General features: G+C 36.6%; 1 long non-coding RNA gene across 1 annotated transcript; it reads right to left on the bottom strand.

The window, feature by feature from the left end:
- Positions 1–418: 418 nt before the first annotated feature.
- LOC128862252 (uncharacterized) lies at positions 419–3,138 on the bottom strand. The gene is made up of 3 exons (XR_008454444.1): positions 2,160–3,138; positions 1,767–2,095; positions 419–1,710 (listed from the first exon to the last, which is right to left on the bottom strand). It is a non-coding gene; the product is annotated as an uncharacterized LOC128862252 (long non-coding RNA).
- Between the last annotated feature and the right edge of the window lie 15,967 nt (positions 3,139–19,105).

The raw sequence follows: 19,105 nt of genomic DNA, 5'->3' as shown, positions 1-19,105 counted from the left end.
AAAATGCAAGCCAGACCGCTTAAATTGGGAATGGGGCCTATGGTACCGTTACTGTAGAAGCTAATTACGTGGAATTTTAGTTTCGTCCATTTCGTTCAGGTACTTTTGATTTTAAATAAAGTATCGATAATGCCCATAAAATCATAGAAATAATTGGATTTGACCGGCCTGTGAATAGTCGTAGTATCGCCCAAGAGCTAAAGATCGACCGTAAAACTCTTTTAAACCATTTGCGCAGAAATTCTACGTAAAAATAATATATTTCTTCTTGCCAAACTAATATTTGAGATTCAGGAAATATAAAAACCAAAACTCGAAAATAAAAAATAAGGGCAACAAACAAAAGCAAAAGTGTGCTCTAAATAAATTTTATTTTAATTTCTTTCTCATTCGAAATAACTATAAATTAAAGAAACAAAATTATACTATTTCAATAAAACAATTATGACAAACTTTTTTTAGATATTGTTTTTATAACCACAAAACTTATATGTCTCAGACTTCAGAGGTGTGTCGATAACACAGGTCGACACTGAAAATGATTCAAGCATCGGACCCGGCCTATCTTATAGATTTTTCATCGCTGAATACGAATCTGACCTTAAAAAGTTTCCATCACGTCAAGATTTTGAAAAAAATTAGTTCAAAAAGTCAAAAAAAACGTGTTTTTGACCATTTTTGACCAAATGTAGTGGATGAAGCTGAGGTGATGGAAGCTTCTACCTAGCCTTAAACTGAAGCCTGAACCTTCAGTTATAAGATCCAAATCGAAAATACCCTGAATCAATTGTAAATTTTGATGTAGCACAATTTTTTTAACTGCTCGCGCACGATTTTCATAGGTGCAGCCATGCAGGCTAGTTAGCCTTATCATAGTGGTGCGCTGACTTGTACCTTTTACCTATCATGTTTTTAGTTATTGGGTTTGCTTAGCACGATTCGGAAGTTGTAATTTCAAAATTGAAAGTGTGGAGTGTAAAATACTGACAGCCTCCTCGTGGCACATTCTGGGGTCGTGAATTTAATAAATTTATTATGCACTAAAATATTGGTTCACCAGCTAATGTCAGATTATAAAACTTTATTACTACTGGCAAAAATTAGTCTAATATAACTATATAAATTCATCTTTCAATAGTTGTTCGTGAAGTAAAAAGTAATTTAGATCACCATATTGGTTTTGCCTTTTTAAATTATGATGTCATATTTGTCTTCAGCGCATCATAAAACCAAACATTGAAAGAAATTTTAACTAACTAAAACATGATAGGTAAAAGGTACAAGTCAGCGCACCACTATGATAAGGCTAACTAGCCTGCATGGCTGCACCTATGAAAATCGTGCGCGAGCAGTTAAAAAAATTGTGCTACATCAAAATTTACAATTGATTCAGGGTATTTTCGATTTGGATCTTATGACTGAAGGTTCAGGCTTCAGCTTAAGGCTAGGTAGAAGCTTCCATCACCTCAGCTTCATCCACTACATTTGGTCAAAAATGGTCAAAAACACGTTTTTTTGACTTTTTGAACTAATTTTTTTCAAAATCTTGACGTGATGGAAACTTTTTAAGGTCAGATTCGTATTCAGCGATGAAAAATCTATAAGATAGGCCGGGTCCGATACTTGAATCAGAAAAGTAATCATTTTTTGTCGACCAGTGTAATAATAGATATCCAATCCTGGCATACTGACAAAGATTTGCTGGATTCTCTGAAAAATAATTATTATTACTTATTTATTACTTATTATCCATGGTGGAAAATCACCTCATTGAAAGATTTATAATTTTCACATGTGGCGTTGCACGTCAAGTTCTGTTGCAAGTTAAGTTCGTTAAAAGTTTCATTCGAAGTGGCCACCATTTGCCTTACATAAGCCTTCAAACGATTAGGCCAGTCAGCTATTGCAGCACGCACGATTTACATGGATATTGACGTCGCTGCTTGAACCAAAGATTGTTTGCGACTTTTCAAATTTCGGTCATGTTCTCTAATTTGACGACAACTGTTCGAAATCTGGAGACGGCCAATCTTCTGCAGCTGTTTTTTAGCTTCTGCTGGGTGGTTTTTGCCTTATGGGCTGAAGCGGAGTTGTGCTGGAAGATACAAGGCTCTCTATTGAAGAAATTACTGCTTAACTGTACTGTGGTGAAGCCACACCTGCTAAGACCTTTTGCCCCGATCTTAACCCCTTCTTCGCAGAAATGAAGAGATGTAACGCCTTTACAATACGCTTCCCATCAAACCATTACGCAGGCTGAATGGTGGCCACGCTGAACCCTTGTCGTTTTGCTTATTAAAAACTTCGGCAATAGTAAACATTTTCTCATCTGTGAAAAAAATATTTTCATGGCCGTTGATCGCGTGCCATCGAAGAAGCTGCTTGCATCCGATTTTCTTCAAGCGCGTTGTCAAAAGATGACCTGTTGAGCGACGGAAAGTTTTCATGTAGATATTAATCTTAGCATGGATCTGGCCGATACATTCATTTCCCTGGACATGATTTTCTGCTTTCTAAGAGGATTTCTGCGAATTCCTTCTCGTATGCCATTTATGACGGCACTGGATCGAACCATGCGAGGACGACCACTTCTTTTTCTCTCTGTCACTTCAGACGTTTGGGAGAAACGAATAATAAGTCGGAAAACAAACATTCTCGAAATATTAAGTTTTTTCAGCAAATCGTAAAACTTACTGCAATGTGATTTAGCTTAGCTCCTCATTGTATTGTTACTGAATATAATTTACTAGCGTACCCTCGCCCGCTTCGCTAGACGATAAATTCAATGATTTGCTGAAAGAGAATAAAATGAATACGAAACAAAGCAAATTCTTTGATACAATTTCATTCGAACTTTATTGTAACACTTTTTGGTAGACAACGTTTTTGGTTTTTTCATCTTTCGCGTGAATAATGACGATGGTTTGCCAACTCGTGAGCAAGCTACATACAATTGTCCATGAGAAAAAATTGGGTATTCTAAATTAATACCGCACATTTGTAGAGACTGTCCTTGCGCCTTATTAATTCTCATAGCGAAGGCAAGGCGCATAGGGAACTGCAAACGTTTGAAATCGAATGGTAAATCCGCCGGAATCAGTGGAATTCAGGGTATCAAAATGTCTTCTCCTTTGTACTTCCCTTTCAAAATTGTTGCTTCGATAACGTTACCCATTAGCTTCTTCACAGCGAGTCTGGTACCGTTGCAAAGTCGGGGCACATTACTATTGCGCAGCATAATAATCGGTGCTCCAATTTTTAATCGTAAATTATGAGGTGGTAAGCCTGGCAAATCGAGTGAGTTTAAGAATTCAGTTGGATAATTTACGACCTCATCTTGATCAGTAATAGTGTCCATTGACTTATACGCAACTATGTCACCAGGTATTTGATCTAAAATAGCTGAATTTATATCATTGACGTCCTTATTTTTCCCAGCTAAAATTGCTCTTTCGCTGAGTCAATCATGGTTTTTGTAATGTTGAACTATGTTTGGAAATACACTCTGTATCAATGCCTCTTTAGACTGTGCAAAAGTGCAGAAACTGTTAGGCAATGTTATCATTCCTGTTGTTTTTGAAAAAAGGTTTATTTTTTTTGGTTAAAAAGTGTTTTTTGAAGTTTTGAAAAACACTTCGCTCTAACAAATTTCTTCTCAGTTAATTGCTGAAAATTAAATATTTTGAAAAAACTATTTTTTTTTAATTTAACGTTTTTGAGAAAATTTTGTTCTTGAAAAAATTTCATACTTTTGTAAAAGTTTAAATTGATTTGTTAAAAAAGATTTTTTTCCGCTTTGAAAAACACCCCCTCGAAAAAATGTATTCTCTATTAATAGTGGAATATGAAATGCTTTGAAAACACCATTTTTTTTTTTAAATTTTGTTTGGTTTTCAGAAAATTTTGTTTTGAAAAAATTTCATACCCTTGAAAAAGTTTTATTTTATTTTATTTGTTTAAAATGTTTGAAATTTTTGTTTTGCAATTTTAGAAAAACACCTCTTCGAAGAAATTTCTTTTATCTTTTTGAGGAAAATTTGGTTTTGAAAAAATTTCATGCTTTCGAAATTTTTTTATTTTACTTTATTTCTTCAAAATTTTTGAAAACAACTTTTTTATAATTTTCGAAAAACACCCCTTTGAAAAAATGTTTTCTATGTGTCATAGTGGTATTCCATTAACTTTTAGGATTATAGTCAAATACTTACAAATATCTTCCTCAAAACCAAAAAATTTACTTTTTTTCTAAAAAAATTCTAAACAAACAACGTAATAAATTTAGAATTTTGTGTTCACGAAAAAACAGTATTGTTTTTATTGTATTAACTGAAAACCAAAATGTTGCAAAAATTCAAAACAAAACTAAATTATTTTTTTGTGTTCATTTGGTCCATATGTTCCATAAAAAGTTGATATGGTAAATAATATGCAGGGTCTGATACACGCAAATTTCCATTGACCATTATAGTGACAAAATTATCGATCACCAATTCCAACAGGATTTCAAAATCAGAGTTGGAATGAGTTGTTGTGTGGTGTACTTCTGAAAAAATGAGAAATAAACAAAATAAATCTAAAAATTCGAATTCTAGCTTTATCTTGTGCATGTTCTTATTACCTTTGAATTTTTCCAATGAAGCACCATTCATTTTAAATTTTCCAAGAATTTTTTTTATCATTTCGCGTTTCTTTCCTTTTTCATTCGATTCCAAAATTTGTTCATAGCCGAAAACATCGCTTGCAAACGCATTCATTTCCATATAGAATTGGTCAAAGAAAGCATTGCTCAATTGAATTGAAACATTATTTTCATAAATACTTAGGACCTTAACTAATGCACCTTGGTACATACCTAACGCAGATATTCATCGCGACCTTGACATCGATACTATTGATGAAACAATACAAAGCGCTAGCAGAAGACACATAAATAGACTATTAACGCATACAAACCCTATGATGAGAAGACTACCAATTAAAAAAAAATCTACCCAAAGTCTGCTTAACCGTCAAACACCAACAGATCTTGCAAAATCCTTGTAATCAATTGTCAACTAATCGTATATGTCATTGTTTGTTAACCACTTGTTTTTAAATAATATGTATATATTTCTTCTAAATGAGCTTGGGGGCATTGGCCCTTCAATATCACTCTCATTCCATCTTTTTGTAAATCAAATTACTTATTGTCTAACGACAGGTGTAATATTTTATGGAAGAAATAAAAAAAATAAAAAAATTTTCATTCGAATCATTTGAAATTTCTGTATACAATAACGAAAAATTCAAAAAAAGTTGTACACTTAAAATGAATGTCGATTCGAAACTTACTTTAATCTAAGAATCGAGCAAGTTTTGTTTTGTACAATATTTTGATTTTTTCTTTTTTTTATATGAAGAAAATATTTAAAAGAAATTTTTTTTTGCTAAAAACCTTCCTCTAGTGGATCCCTATAATATGAAAAAAGAACGAATAAAATTGGCCTCGTATCGGCCCAAAAAAATGCGTACAAACGAACATCATTTCATTTTTATATATATAGATGAGTAGATACTTATACGCATTATGAATTGTGAAATTTGTCACACAATTTATGGCAACACCAGGTATACAGTCTGTGTCGGAAGAAAATAACCGGTTTTTTCTTGCAACTTCAAGATGTACTTCGCTCTGCTTTTTCTGCGTAATAGTCCCACTCAAGGGCTGAGGTTAATGCCGTTCGAAACTTTCCCGTAAACGCAACCAAACAAAAATGATTGGGAAGTACACGAAGCGTTTCGAGGCGATATTTTCATGCACGCATTCGAGAGGGCCGAAATTATCTTACGCTGCGTTTGCAAAAGTGATTAAAAAACCAAAAAAAAGTTTGTTGGGATGTGGAATCAGCGGTATAAAGTGTGCAAAAATGTTGATGACTTTTCTGAACGCGGCTTGAAGCGAATGACAACAAAAAAGCAGGATAAAGAGATGGTCCAACTTTTTAAGCGGCACCCTTTTTGCGACTACGCCAATCACGCACAATTCTTGCTAAAAAGGGAATAGCTGTGAGTATCAACACCATCGAACGACGACTGAAGGAGGCGAACATATCCTACCGCCACACATCATCAAAGCCACTACTCTCAGAAAAACATATTGAGAAACAACAAAACAAGAAAATGGCGTCAAATGGACTGGCCTTCCCAGTCCACAGACGCCCACCCCATTGTAAATATGTGGGAATAATGAAAACGCATCTTGTCGAAAAGATAGTCCACGATCCAAAGCAACTCGTGCGTCAATTTCGCAAAGTCAGGTCCTCTTTGTCGACGAGCTACGCAGAAAACCTTCAAAGCAAGCGAGAAGATGTCAGGCTATACCCGACAACGATGGAGACTACACGGCTTATTGAGTAATTACGGCTCGTAGTTTTGTAAGGGAGAATGGGGAGTTTTGAGACGGGTTTTGTTTTTGGACCCGTATTACTCAAAATCTTAATGTTCTGCATATGTCAACGATGGAATCTTTAGTCAATGAATACTGGAAGCTATTGGTATGGCCTATTTAACAAAACTACAATTTTCCTTAAAATTAAAATTGTATATAATAATATAAAATATAATACAAAATACAAAAATGTGGGGAGTTGTGAGACACCATGGTTTAAGTCAATAAAAATGACTTATTTTAGTTGTTAGTTCTTTATTAAGATGAAAAATAAAAAAGAAAAGACGATTGTTATGAAAAAGTGTATAAAAAATGCACTTTAGGTGCACAGCTCGATCGCATACATTGCAATGAATGGAGTTGTTTCTGCTTAACTTTTTCGGCATTGCACCTTTGCAGATGATATATATACAAACAATGCATGAATATTGCGAGGTACTTATGAAAGATGCGTTAAAACGTCGAAAAAAACGGTGTCTCACAACTCCCCACATTTGTTGTTTTACAACTCCCCAAATCGTTTTTTTTTTATAAATGGCCACGTAGTCATAAACACATCGAACGTTCATGCCCAAGTGAATGTGTAAATTCAAAGCTAATAGGACAATTATTGTAATAATTTGTATATATTGCCATTTGCAATTTGCTATAACAACTGATCGAATGTATCGCAAAACAAATGATGAAAAAACTTACCGAGACATTCCAAAACACAGTAACTGGAGAGACGCGTCGAATGCGTGTAAATATGACCAATGCTAGCTGAAAAGTGAGATCGCATCGAGAGCACTTGTTGACACTTAAAATCGAATGTAAACAAATGAATAATGCCGAAAGGTAACAATGTCTCACAACTCCCTGTGTCTCACAACTCCCCATTTTCCCCTATATTCTTTTATTAAAAAAAAGTTTAGATATATCTTTTATACTCTTTTATACTTCATGAATAATCGCGGTTCCTTTTTTCTGACACACACTGCACTTGATACTTATGAGTTCAACAGATGCAGTATACAAATGGAGAGGGCAATGGATCACGTAAAAGTCAAAATAAAGATTTCCATCAACCAAAAACATTTTTTTTATTTAAAAAAATTTATTACGCACAAATTAAATTTTGGCAAAGGTCATGTACCCAGTTGGCCCCATTTAATTGTTTGTATATGAGATACACATAAAGCAGAAATCAAATAATGTGGTGGTTGTTGGAACTAGCTGTGCCACAATATTTGTCAATTTAACGCTGTTTTAACAATCAACGCCACGTCAAGCTTTTCCTGATCACTGAGGCATTTATTAATCTATTCCATGACAATATTAACTATTAAACATAAAATTAATTACCGAACTGGGCAAAGAATAGTTTCTAATCATTACTAGCAAGCAATGTGTTGTAAAAAATCATGTAATCTCTAATTAGATTGAAATGATGAACTGTCAATTTTTTGGTTTTGAACAAAAATAAAAACCTTTATATTGTTGCCCATAGATAATTGCTTTCATATAAATATATGCATATGTATGTATGTATTGAGATTTGCTAAATGGCACCGCAGTACCCCATCATTAGTTGCTGCAAAAGCTACAAGTAAACATAACGGCATTAAGCTTACATAATAACATCTTCTGTTGGGCAGTTAAAAATCAATTTGCCACAAGACTGCCCAAAAGTGCCCCATTGCTGCTAGCTATTGAATACTCGTGAAACCGTTATCCTTAAGCATTCCTTTCACTGCACGTTCATTCATCAAATCGATGTGCATGTGCATGTGCATGTATGTGTGAGTGTCTGAACATATGTACGTTTCACCAAGCTTTGAATTCAATTGCACCAAAAGTACACTTAAGAAAATTTATGCACGAGTGGTTCGAAAACGACAAACTGCAGCAACACCAAGCAGACTCGTATGTATTCTTGTTAAGTTGGTTGTAATTAGCCAACAGAAAGAAATAAAACAGTACTCGTAAACTACTAGTTAGGGTGAACAGTTAAGTGGGGTTGGGGCTTAAGTTTCTTAGTTAACTTCATGTGAAAATGTTATTATACTTACATATCTATGTGTATATGTATGTATTTAAAACGAGTTGCTGGCCCCTAATACACATTCAAGAATTGAATTACAACCAAGGGAATCATAATTCCTGCAAAACTCGAATAACATCGGAAGAGAAGCAACAGGCAAGTAATAAAGCGCATTAGAGCAAGGCCACCGCAATGGTAGATGTGTTCGTAAATCTTTGGTAGTTATTTCATACATACATATGCACATATGTTTCCAAATAATCGGAGAATATGATGGAGAAGAAAAATATATACAAGTATTTACGAAGCTGTGGTGACTGTAAGCAATCTAGGACGTCCAGCGCATTGGTTGTTATACCCGGGCGCACTTGTGTGCAAGGGTATAATCGTTTTGTTTACAGAACTGTTGTATGTAGCAACATAAAGGAATCGGGATAGGTATAGACATATATAAGTATAGTATACACCAAATTTCTCAATAAGATGACAGGAGTCGATTTTGTAATGTCTGCCGCTCCGCCTGTGCGTGTGCGTGATAACTCGTACAAAAATTAATACATTTCAATGGAACTTGGTGCATGTATTCCTCTCTGGCTAAGTCAGGTTGGTATTGAAAATGAGTGAAATCAATCAAAAATCACGCTCAAATGATTACTTAATGGTAATTTGAAAAAAGAAAAAAAAACGTTATTCCTTTTTTATGAATGAAGTAAAATTATTCTAATTAAAAAAAAATAAACGTGATAAAGAAGAAATATGACGATATAAAAATTTTGGAATACAGGCGAAGTCAGTCCCATTATTAGGTGAATACTTGTGCCTCGACAATGACTTTTTTAATTTACTGAAATGTGCGTGGGTGTATAAAATTTGGTCCGCACCGAACTTGGAGCTTCCTTAATTTATTTTTTTGTACGTATGTGCATAATTATTTCAGCATCAACTTGTGGTTGATTAATTGATGCAGTACTCTCATTTATGTAAGTGACGGGAGCTTTTATAGAGCTGATTAATTTCTACTGTAGGTAAATGATAACACAGGCCGACAAAATTTAACCAACATTCAGACCCAGAAACCAGACTATATATTTCCGAAGGTTTATGATGCGCTGAATCCAAATCTGGCCTCAGAATTGCTCTATCAGCTCTGGTTTTCGAGATATCCTAACCTAAAAGTGCAAAAAACACCATTTTTGCCCATATTTGAGGTTATGTAGCCTTGCAGATGTTTTCTTTCACCAAAACTAAAGGATGGCATCTTTAAATACAATCCTTCTTTTTTCAAATGGCGTTTTGTTTGCTCAAATATCATTTTTTTTCGCAGAGATATCGCATTTTGAAATTTTCATGTTTCGAAATTTTCCTACACCTGAAAATCGATTAAGATAAATTTCAAAATGCGATATCTCTGCGAAAAAAAATGATATTTGAGCAAACAAAACGCCATTTGAAAAAAGAAGGATTGTATTTAAAGATGCCATCCTTTAATTTTGGTGAAAGAAAACATCTGCAAGGATACATAACCTCAAATATGGGCAAAAATGGTGTTTTTTGCACTTTTAGGTTAGGATATCTCGAAAACCAGAGCTGATAGAGCAATTCTGAGGCCAGATTTGGATTCAGCGCATCATAAACCTTCGGAAATATATAGTCTGGTTTCTGGGTCTGAATGTTGGTTAAATTTTGTCGGCCTAGTTCCATTAAACACGAAAGATACGATTATCGTAAAAACTCAAACTAATAAATTAATTTTAGTTATCAATCCGACAGAGAAGCAGATATTAGTTTAAATTATTTCGGATACTTTTCCTTGTAGACTAGTGTAATTAATCACGAAATTGAAGAGGACCCAGAACGATTAAGCAAGGCCCAGAACGATTGGCATTGCTTATGCGCTAAATAGAAATATGTCACTTGGTCGATCTTTTATAGTACAACCATATACTCGTATGTATAAACGGGTACGGATATTCAGCATTGAAAAGATTTTGTCACAAGGTAACTTTAGCAACAAGTTAAATATTCAGTAGCTTTAATGGATGTGTAAGTATATAAATATATGAACAATAATAATAAGCTTATTGAATGAAACATTTTATGATTTTTCTAGTTAGTTTCTAGCTTCGTTCAATTTGTTAGGAGAGATATGAAGAGCAGAATGATGAAAATGATTTTCACTTTGCTCATATGTACATATGTACATAATTATTATTATTAGAAGGCCATTCCGCACTGCGACCAGAGCTGATCTATTGTGAAAGGCCTATTTTGTAACCCTAGAGTTTTAGGCTTTTTAGAAATTTTAGCACAGTTTTGGGTTTGTTGTTCCAAAGATTGCATGGAGATACCACGATACCACCAAGGTGGTGAAGTCTTTGTCTGCCCAATGCAGGGCATTCACAAAGCACATGTTCTGAGCTTTCTATGTCCATTTCGCAAAAGCGGCAGACATTGGTCTCGGATAGACCAATATTGTTTAGATGGTACCTCAGGCTGCAGTGACCTGTAAGGTATCCGGTTAAAAGACGCAGATCTACTCTGTTTAGTGAGAGAAATTTGTCAGATATTCCTTTGTTGGGACTTAGGAATAGTTTGGCTTGACGCTGACCGGCACAGTTTAGCCAGTGTGCGGCAAGTTTTCTTTCCTCCCATTTCCTAAGGAATTCATTAATGTGGCCTTTTGTCAGTCCACAGAAAGGCTCAGGACCAGTAAGTTGCATATTTGCTCCTTGTTTTGCAAGGTCATCAGCCATTTCTTTTCCCTCATGTCCTTCATGTCCCGGAATCCAACATAGTGTTACTGTGTTGAGGTTTCCTAACGTGTTTAGGAGGTTTAGGCAATCGTTTACCAATTTAGAGGTGATGGTTGTTGATAGAAGGGCTTTTAAAGCCGCTTGGCTATCTGAAAGTATGTAGATGTGAGTACCTCTCATTTTCCTTCTAAGGCATTCTCTCACACATATTTCAATGGCATGTATTTCTGCCTGGAATATTGTTGGGTAGGATCCCATCGGAATCGATTTTTTGAATTTGGGCCCATTGATTCCTGCCCCTGTTCTACCATTTTCCAATTTGGACCCATCAGTAAACCATAGCTGGGAGCCAGGTTTGAAAGTGATAGAGTTAGTTCTCCAGTCTGTTCGTTCATTGATTATAACTTGGAAGTTCCTGAAGAGTATTGGTTTGGGTGATAGTATATCATCCCTATGAAGAATGGGACTATGTAGAAAGTCTTCTAAGATCTTTAAATGTCCTTTCATATCCCCACTTTTAAGTTCAGATATACCTTTTAGTCTTAAGGCACTCGAGCGAGCTTCCCTTTCAATTAGAATTGGAAGCGTTGGTATGTTCAGAAGATATGTACATAAACATAAGTAAGCTGTTTTTATGTGACCCAAGAAGAACGCTCTTTCGATGCAAAGCATACCTCTTAAGTAATGGATTCATACGCCAACGTATTTATAAAGGGTTTCCCAATAAGGTGTTATGAATGAATGCATTGCGCTATCGAGAGATGATTAACGATTTTTTATGGGCGGAATTGGATGGTACTGATCTGGACCACGTCTATTTTCAACAAGACGGCGTTACGTGCCACACAAGCAACGAAACCATTGATATTTTACGGGAAAAGTTTCCGGACCGTGTTATATCTCGAAGAGGTGATCACAACTGGCCACCGAGATCTTGTGATTTAACACCTTGTGACTTTTTTCTTTGAGGCCACGTGAAAGAGAAGGTCTACGCCAAAAGCCCAGGGTCGGTTCAAGACCTCAAAGATGGAATTCGTGAGGCTATCGAGGACATAGGGCAGCCACTTTGCAATTCTGTTATGGAAAATTTCATGAAAAGCATAAGTGTGGTCATGGTGGTCATTTGCCTGATGTTATTTTCCACTATTAATGGCATACCTTCCTTTTTATAATGAAATAAACATCCGATCTTTTATATTAAAAAATAGCATTTTTCTTTGAATATCAAAGTAAAACCCTACTTTTAGATAGCCCTATATTGGTACATACACGGTAAAGCCCAAAATAAACAAGACGGAACTAAAATAGAAATGACAGGAACTTTGTTCTGATAACTTCGAGTTTATTTATTCAAAATAGTCCCCTCTGGCCTCTGTACAATGTTTTGTTGCGATCTAAAAGCTTTTCGAAAGAGTGTTTCAGGTCATTGACCGAAAAGCCCTTTAAGGAATTGGATGTCCTCTACGGACGCAAAACGTCTTTCTGTCATGGCCAAATGCAATTTTGCGAATAGGTAGAAGTCACAGGGAGCCATATCAGGCGAATACGAATGCGATTTCTAGTAAAAAAATCAGCCACAAGAGTAGATCGATGAGATGGTGCATTATCATGCAATAAGCGCCAGCTTCCTCTTTCGGGGTATTCAGGGCGAATTCGACGAATGCGATGCAACAAACCCTTTAAAACACCAAGATAGAAAATTGCATTGACAGTTTGGTCCATTGGCACGAACTCCTTGTGGAGAACTCCCTTGGCATCGTAAAAACAAATAAGCATCGACTGGACTTTTGACTTCACCAAACGCGATTTTTTGGGTGCAGGCTCGTCTGGGGCTTTCCATTCGGCACTTTGACGCTTAGTTTCAGTTTCATGTTGGAATCCCCACGTTTCATTACCAGTTACAATGTTGTAAAGGAAGTTCTCGTATTTTCTCCCCTCTTTAATGAAGTCTTGCGAATGTTGAATTCTGAGCAATTTTTGGTCCTCAGTTAACTTGTGCGGAATGATACGTGCACATACCAAATTATCAGTGAAAATGCAATAAATCGGTGTTTTGGAGATATTCAACTCCGATTCCATGAATTTCAACAACGATTTCGATTCAGTTTTGATAAATTTGCGAACTATTTCGATGGAGTTTTCGGTGATTACTGATTTTGTATGTTCATTGTCATTTATGTCATAAACGTTTTTCATCAATTCAAATGTTTCAGTGACCGTTTTACCGATTTTAAGACAAATTTGATATTAGCTCTTTGTTCGAAACTCATTTTTGTACCGTTGACACAAACATACTGACACTTTAGATGCAATAACTTCGCTTCCCCTAAACCGAATGTCACCAAGCTTTCACCGGAAGTCAGCCAAGGATATAATTTCCAGCGCACTAACTCTTTAAAAAGATGGCGCCATCAAACAAAATTTTATGACGCCAGTCTTTTTTATTTTGGACTTCATCTTGTATATTCCTTATTTTTACATTACAAAAGTCAGTTGTTGTTTTTCGTTTAAGTCTCTTCTTATTGAATTTTTCTTCCGTTTGCATTGCTTCGTCAATGGAGTCGATGTAAAGGGTTTTCCAATAACAGGTGTTATTTTGATATTCAAAGAAAAATGCTATTTTTTGATATAAATGACCGGATGTTTACTTCAGTATAAAGAGGAAGATATGCCGTTAATAGTGAAAGATAACGTCAGGGAAATTACCACCATGACAACGCTAACAGGACAATATCATTTCATGAAATTTTCCATAACCGAATTGCAAACTGTCTCACGAATTCCGAATTCCATCTTTGAGGTCTTGAATCGACCCTGGGCTATTGGCGAAGACCTTCTCTTTCACGTGGCCTCAAAGAAAAAAGTCACAAGGTGTTAAATCGCAAGATCTCGGTGGACAATTGTGATCACCTCTTCGAGATACAACACGGTCCGGAAACTTTTCCCATAAAAGATCAATGGTTTCGTTGCGTGTGTGCCACGTAGTGCCGTTTTGTTGAAAATAAACGTGGTCGAGATCAATACCATCCAATTCCGGCCATAAAAAATCGTTAATCATCTCTCGATAGCACAATCCATTCACCTGTAATACCTGTTATTGGAAAACCCTATATAATACGCGGTAAATGTCCGCGTTTGACATATACCATGGGGCATTGGTTATGGTACACGTATTTTCAACTGGGCACGTTGCAGTATGTTTGAGTTGGACTTAGAAACTGTGTCCCAAACTTCTATACTATACTTCCGAATCGGTGCGGTTGTCGCTTTACAGATTAGGGTTTTATTTTGCAGCGAGGGCTTTGACTGAGGTCGTAGTAGCCAGTACAGTTGCCGAAAGCGGGTTTTAGTTTCATTTCGTTCTTCCAGTTTAGTTTTAAGGCCGTTGCAATGCCTAAGTGTTTAACTGTGTGTCAGTATTCGGAGAGAGTTTCTAATCTTTAATGAATCTATAGTTACCTTTCTGTTCATGTAACTGACTGAATTATTTTGTCGGTAATTTCTATATTCCATTTTCTGAACTAATCCAATATATTCGCGCCTCTATGAGATGCCGTTAGTACAGTGTCATCTGCGAAGGTTGCAAGGATGCTGTTTTCTAAAGACGGTTCTGGCAAATAAACGGAATGAATGAACTCCTGCGTTCATAGCTTCAGTAATCCCGGGTGCCATACTTCGCCAAAAGCTAAGCGTTCTAAAAGTAGCATCTCAAATTTTTTTGATATTTTCGGCAGCAGACTTATTGGTCAGCACGACAATGCTAACGTGGAGTCTTTAGTGGGTTTTGGGATCACAATCCTAAAAAATTAAAAAAAATGAGTGCTTAGATTATCCGAAAATATTTCTCTGTAAAAAACTCCGTACTGAAATTTTCTGAAAATTATTAATTTTATTTCAAAATTATTAATGTAATTTTAAAGATTTTCTTACTACTTATTATCCTCTAAACTTCAAATAAACTTATTTTCGGAAAATTTGCGAAAATGTTCAAAATACTTCGCTCACTTGAAATCACGTTTTTACTAATATATATCCAGATATTAAAAGGCTTTAGCATAAGATATTTCTATTTTCTTGACTTGTAAATCAAGGCAATCATTCATATCCGGTCTGAAAGGTTTATAGACCAAGAACAACTCCTGTTAGCCCACTCTATGTAGTTTTTTGTAACAATCTCAAACCGAAAGATTATAATAGCGCATATAACTGAGTCTCACAATCGACGCAACTACAGAACTCTTTTCGAAATAGCATCTATGCCTAAGATATATTGTACCATAAATGGCATTCGTATCAGTTTTTATCTATTCCAATTTTCAAGTTTTTGCTGCACTTTTTACTTGATTTATTAATTTGTCCAACAGACCAGCAAGCCAGCAGTTTCGGCGGAAGCCACTAAAGTGTTTGAAAATCCCACACGTACTAAATGGAATTTAACTAATTGCACTTCATTCCGTTGGCTACACCACGGCCCTCTCATAACTCAATGTGAAATTTCCACGACTCCCTTGCAATTTTTCACAAACATTTTTCATTTTCCTCCGCTACAGAGGTCTCACTTTTTTTGACGGCACTAACGGCCAAGCGCGTCGTTTGTTTGCGCACATATCATTCCAATTGTGCAACGCGCAAATATGCTGCTGGCTCCTTTTCTCTGCAACGACAGCTATCCTATGGAACGCAAGAGCGGTAAATAGAAGGAGCTGGCGCAACTTCGTTGCTAATGTTGGCCACAAAACTTTGTGCATCGTTCACATCATCGCGCTGATTAGAGTTGTGGTCGACATCAGTATTTCCGTTGTAAGCGTGGGCATCGATACCACTACTCGCAGTGCCAAAAGCAATAACAAAGCCAATGCTTACATTGCAGCCGCGAAAAACAAAAGCAATGATGAAAATCTAAAATTTATACAAACAACCGTTCAACGCATTAATATTTTGCATTTTATAATAAATTGCTTTCTGACCACACATTCCGCAATATTCTATATCGCAATAAATTCTTCAGTTTTGCTCTCATCAACTCTGCCATCAGCGCTTTTCACTGGCACGTTCGCTTCAAAATTCCATTTATAATTTTGAAAAACTAATTTTTCTGCCATTCTTGCCACATATTTTCTTACTTCGCAGCTCAACCACTCGTATGTAAATTTTGCTGCATAAACTAACACATCACTTCAATGGTATTCCATCTCCTCCTCAACTTTGCCAACGCGAAATATGGTAGTTTCCTTTCGCTGCGTGGAAATTCCTTGTTTATGTACATACACATGTATTTCGTGAAAGGAATTATGATGTGACGGTCTGGATGTAGTGGAAGTTCTAATGAGAAATGGGATAAAAATGTTGCGCGAAAGCCACAGCCATCTCAATCAGTAAGTGATGAAAATTCAGTATACGATTTTCAACTTTCTGCAAAGATTGGCAGAATGTTTGAATTGAACGGTAACGAAAAGGTATTTCAAGTTCTAATTTAACAGCAATCGAAGTTCGATGGCGTTGCTTTTAACAGATGTTAAGTAGAAGAAGTATCAAAAAATGGTGGAGCGGAGCTGATGTAAGTTCCCGCATAAACAAAGTTCGCCACGCTTTCCACAGGATGAATCGAATCTGGTCATCAAGACATATCAGCACAAAACCAAAATTGCGAATTTTCAATACAAGCATCAAACCAGTGTTACTTTATGCGTGCGAAACATGGAAAGTCACAGATACCATATGCAATAGCCTACAAACATTTATCAACAGATGACTGCGCATTATTCACCGCATATTTTGGCCAATAGTTATAACCAACGAAAATCTTTTAAATATTTCAATGTGCAAGCTCATCGCAGCTGATATCAAACAAAGGAAATGGCGTTGGATTGGGCACACCTTACGCAAAGAAGACAATAACATCGCATGGTCCTAGAATGGAATCCACAAGGCTCCAGAAGATGAGGACGACCACGAACAACTTGGATGCGATCAACACACGCCGAATACCAATCAAAATGTTCCTGGCGTGAAATTCGAAAAATTGCACAAGATCGCTCACGTTGGTCTGAGTTTGTTTCCGCCCTATGCTCTGATTACGAGCGGTATTTCTTCATATAACTACGTAAATAATTTCATGTACAAACTATTTATTGTTAATTTGACAAGAGATATCAAGGAATAAAAAAAATAAAAAGTAGAAGAACTACAATATTTTAAAATTAGTTCCATCTTGCCCGAGCATCGTTTAGAAATATTTGAAAACCACTACGAATGGGCTTGCTGAAACTTTTTTTTATTTGAATGGGTTCGTAAACAATACGAATTTGCGCATTGGAAAATCTCCAACAATTTATTGAGACGCTTTTCTCGTGTTACTGTTTGCTGCGCCTTGTAGGCTGGAAGTGCACTTACCGCAACGTATTGTAGTAAAGAGACATGTTAACTATTTTTTTTTTTTGTTTTTATGACCAATTGTTTTTGTATATTATTTCGCCGATATGAGCTTTCAAAAGACGGTGCGACAGCCAACAAAGCAATCAATTTATCTCAAACAAAGGTCCTAGAAACACTGCATAATTTCGCGATTGTCACAATTTCGGCACCACTTGGCCGCTAATATTGTCTCATATTATGGTTTTGGACTATTTTCTGTTATACATTTTCAATGATAGAGGTTACAGCATACATTTTTACGAGCTTCCAACAATGACATCTGCCATCGGTGGAATGCAAACTTAGTATGGCGGCACTCAAAGTGTTACGATGCCTTAAGCAGATTATTACAGTATTTCCTAAGTAAAGAGTATTTCAAAAGACGCGCATTGATGTTGTTTTACAGTGAAACATGTAAAAATTAACATAATTTTGGTTTACGCAACATAGTTAGGGCATGAATGTCTTGCCTTAGACAAGCAATCTGGCTTACCTAACCTATCCTCACCTAACCTAGATACTTTCAGGTTACTCAGGTACCTAGGGTAGAATGGTTGTCCAAGGAGTGGGCACACTTGGACGAAGAAAACGAATTCGTCTTTTGTGATACTACTGTGAAGGAAGTAAGGAAGACCAAAGGAGAGGGCGCAGAGAGATGGCGGTGGGGGGAACGATGACCTTGCTGGGATTGCGCTTTATGCTGCTGATGAAGTTCATCAGATTTTTTAAGTGTCAAGATCTACCATATCAGCAGGCGTAGCAAGAAGTAGGAACCAAAATGCTTAAATTTTAGCCCCGTGAGAGCAGGGCAGCTAAGGAGAAGGTCTTGAGATGATTCCACCCCATTCTCCATACATCCGACGCAAAAAAGGCTCGAGGTAACTCCAAGACTCACAGCATGCACCCCTCGCAGATAGTGTTCTGTGAGAAAACCCACAAAGTTGCAGGACTGAGATTTTGTCCACCTCAGAAGCTCGCTCGAACGCTTCCGATCCTTACGAAGCCAGAAGGGTTTAACGGACTTTACAAGTTTGTGCACTTGCTCAGCCATCTTTCCAGGAGCAGACTACAGGTAGTCAACGGGATCTCAATTCTCTCCCTTCGCGGGGAAATCACCTCAGACGTCCCTTGTTTGCCCAGCTCATCTGCATCACAGATTACCTCAATGTCGCTGTGGCCAGACACCCAGATGAGCCTTATGTCAAAGAATTTGGAAGCAATCGGAAGTGTGGCCCGGCATGCACTGACCAGTTTCGACTGCACCATCACTGAGGCTCTAAATACCGCTTAGCTGTCGCCGTAAATATTTACTTTCTTGACTTGAGTAGCCAATCAGTTGCTTCTTTGATTGCGGCTACCTCTGTCTGGACCCATTCCGGTAACCTGAATTTGAATCTGATGAGGAGCTTCTCGCAAAATACTTCTTCCCCAACCTTTTGTTCCAACTTCGACCCATCCGTGAACAAGTTCACCAGGCCCTGCCCCCAA

Source organism: Anastrepha ludens, chromosome 4 (assembly GCF_028408465.1).
Source record: "Anastrepha ludens isolate Willacy chromosome 4, idAnaLude1.1, whole genome shotgun sequence".
In the NCBI taxonomy this organism is placed as follows: Eukaryota; Metazoa; Arthropoda; class Insecta; order Diptera; family Tephritidae; genus Anastrepha; species Anastrepha ludens.
Note: the sequence above shows the minus strand (reverse complement) of the source record. Positions and strands in the feature narration are given on the sequence as shown.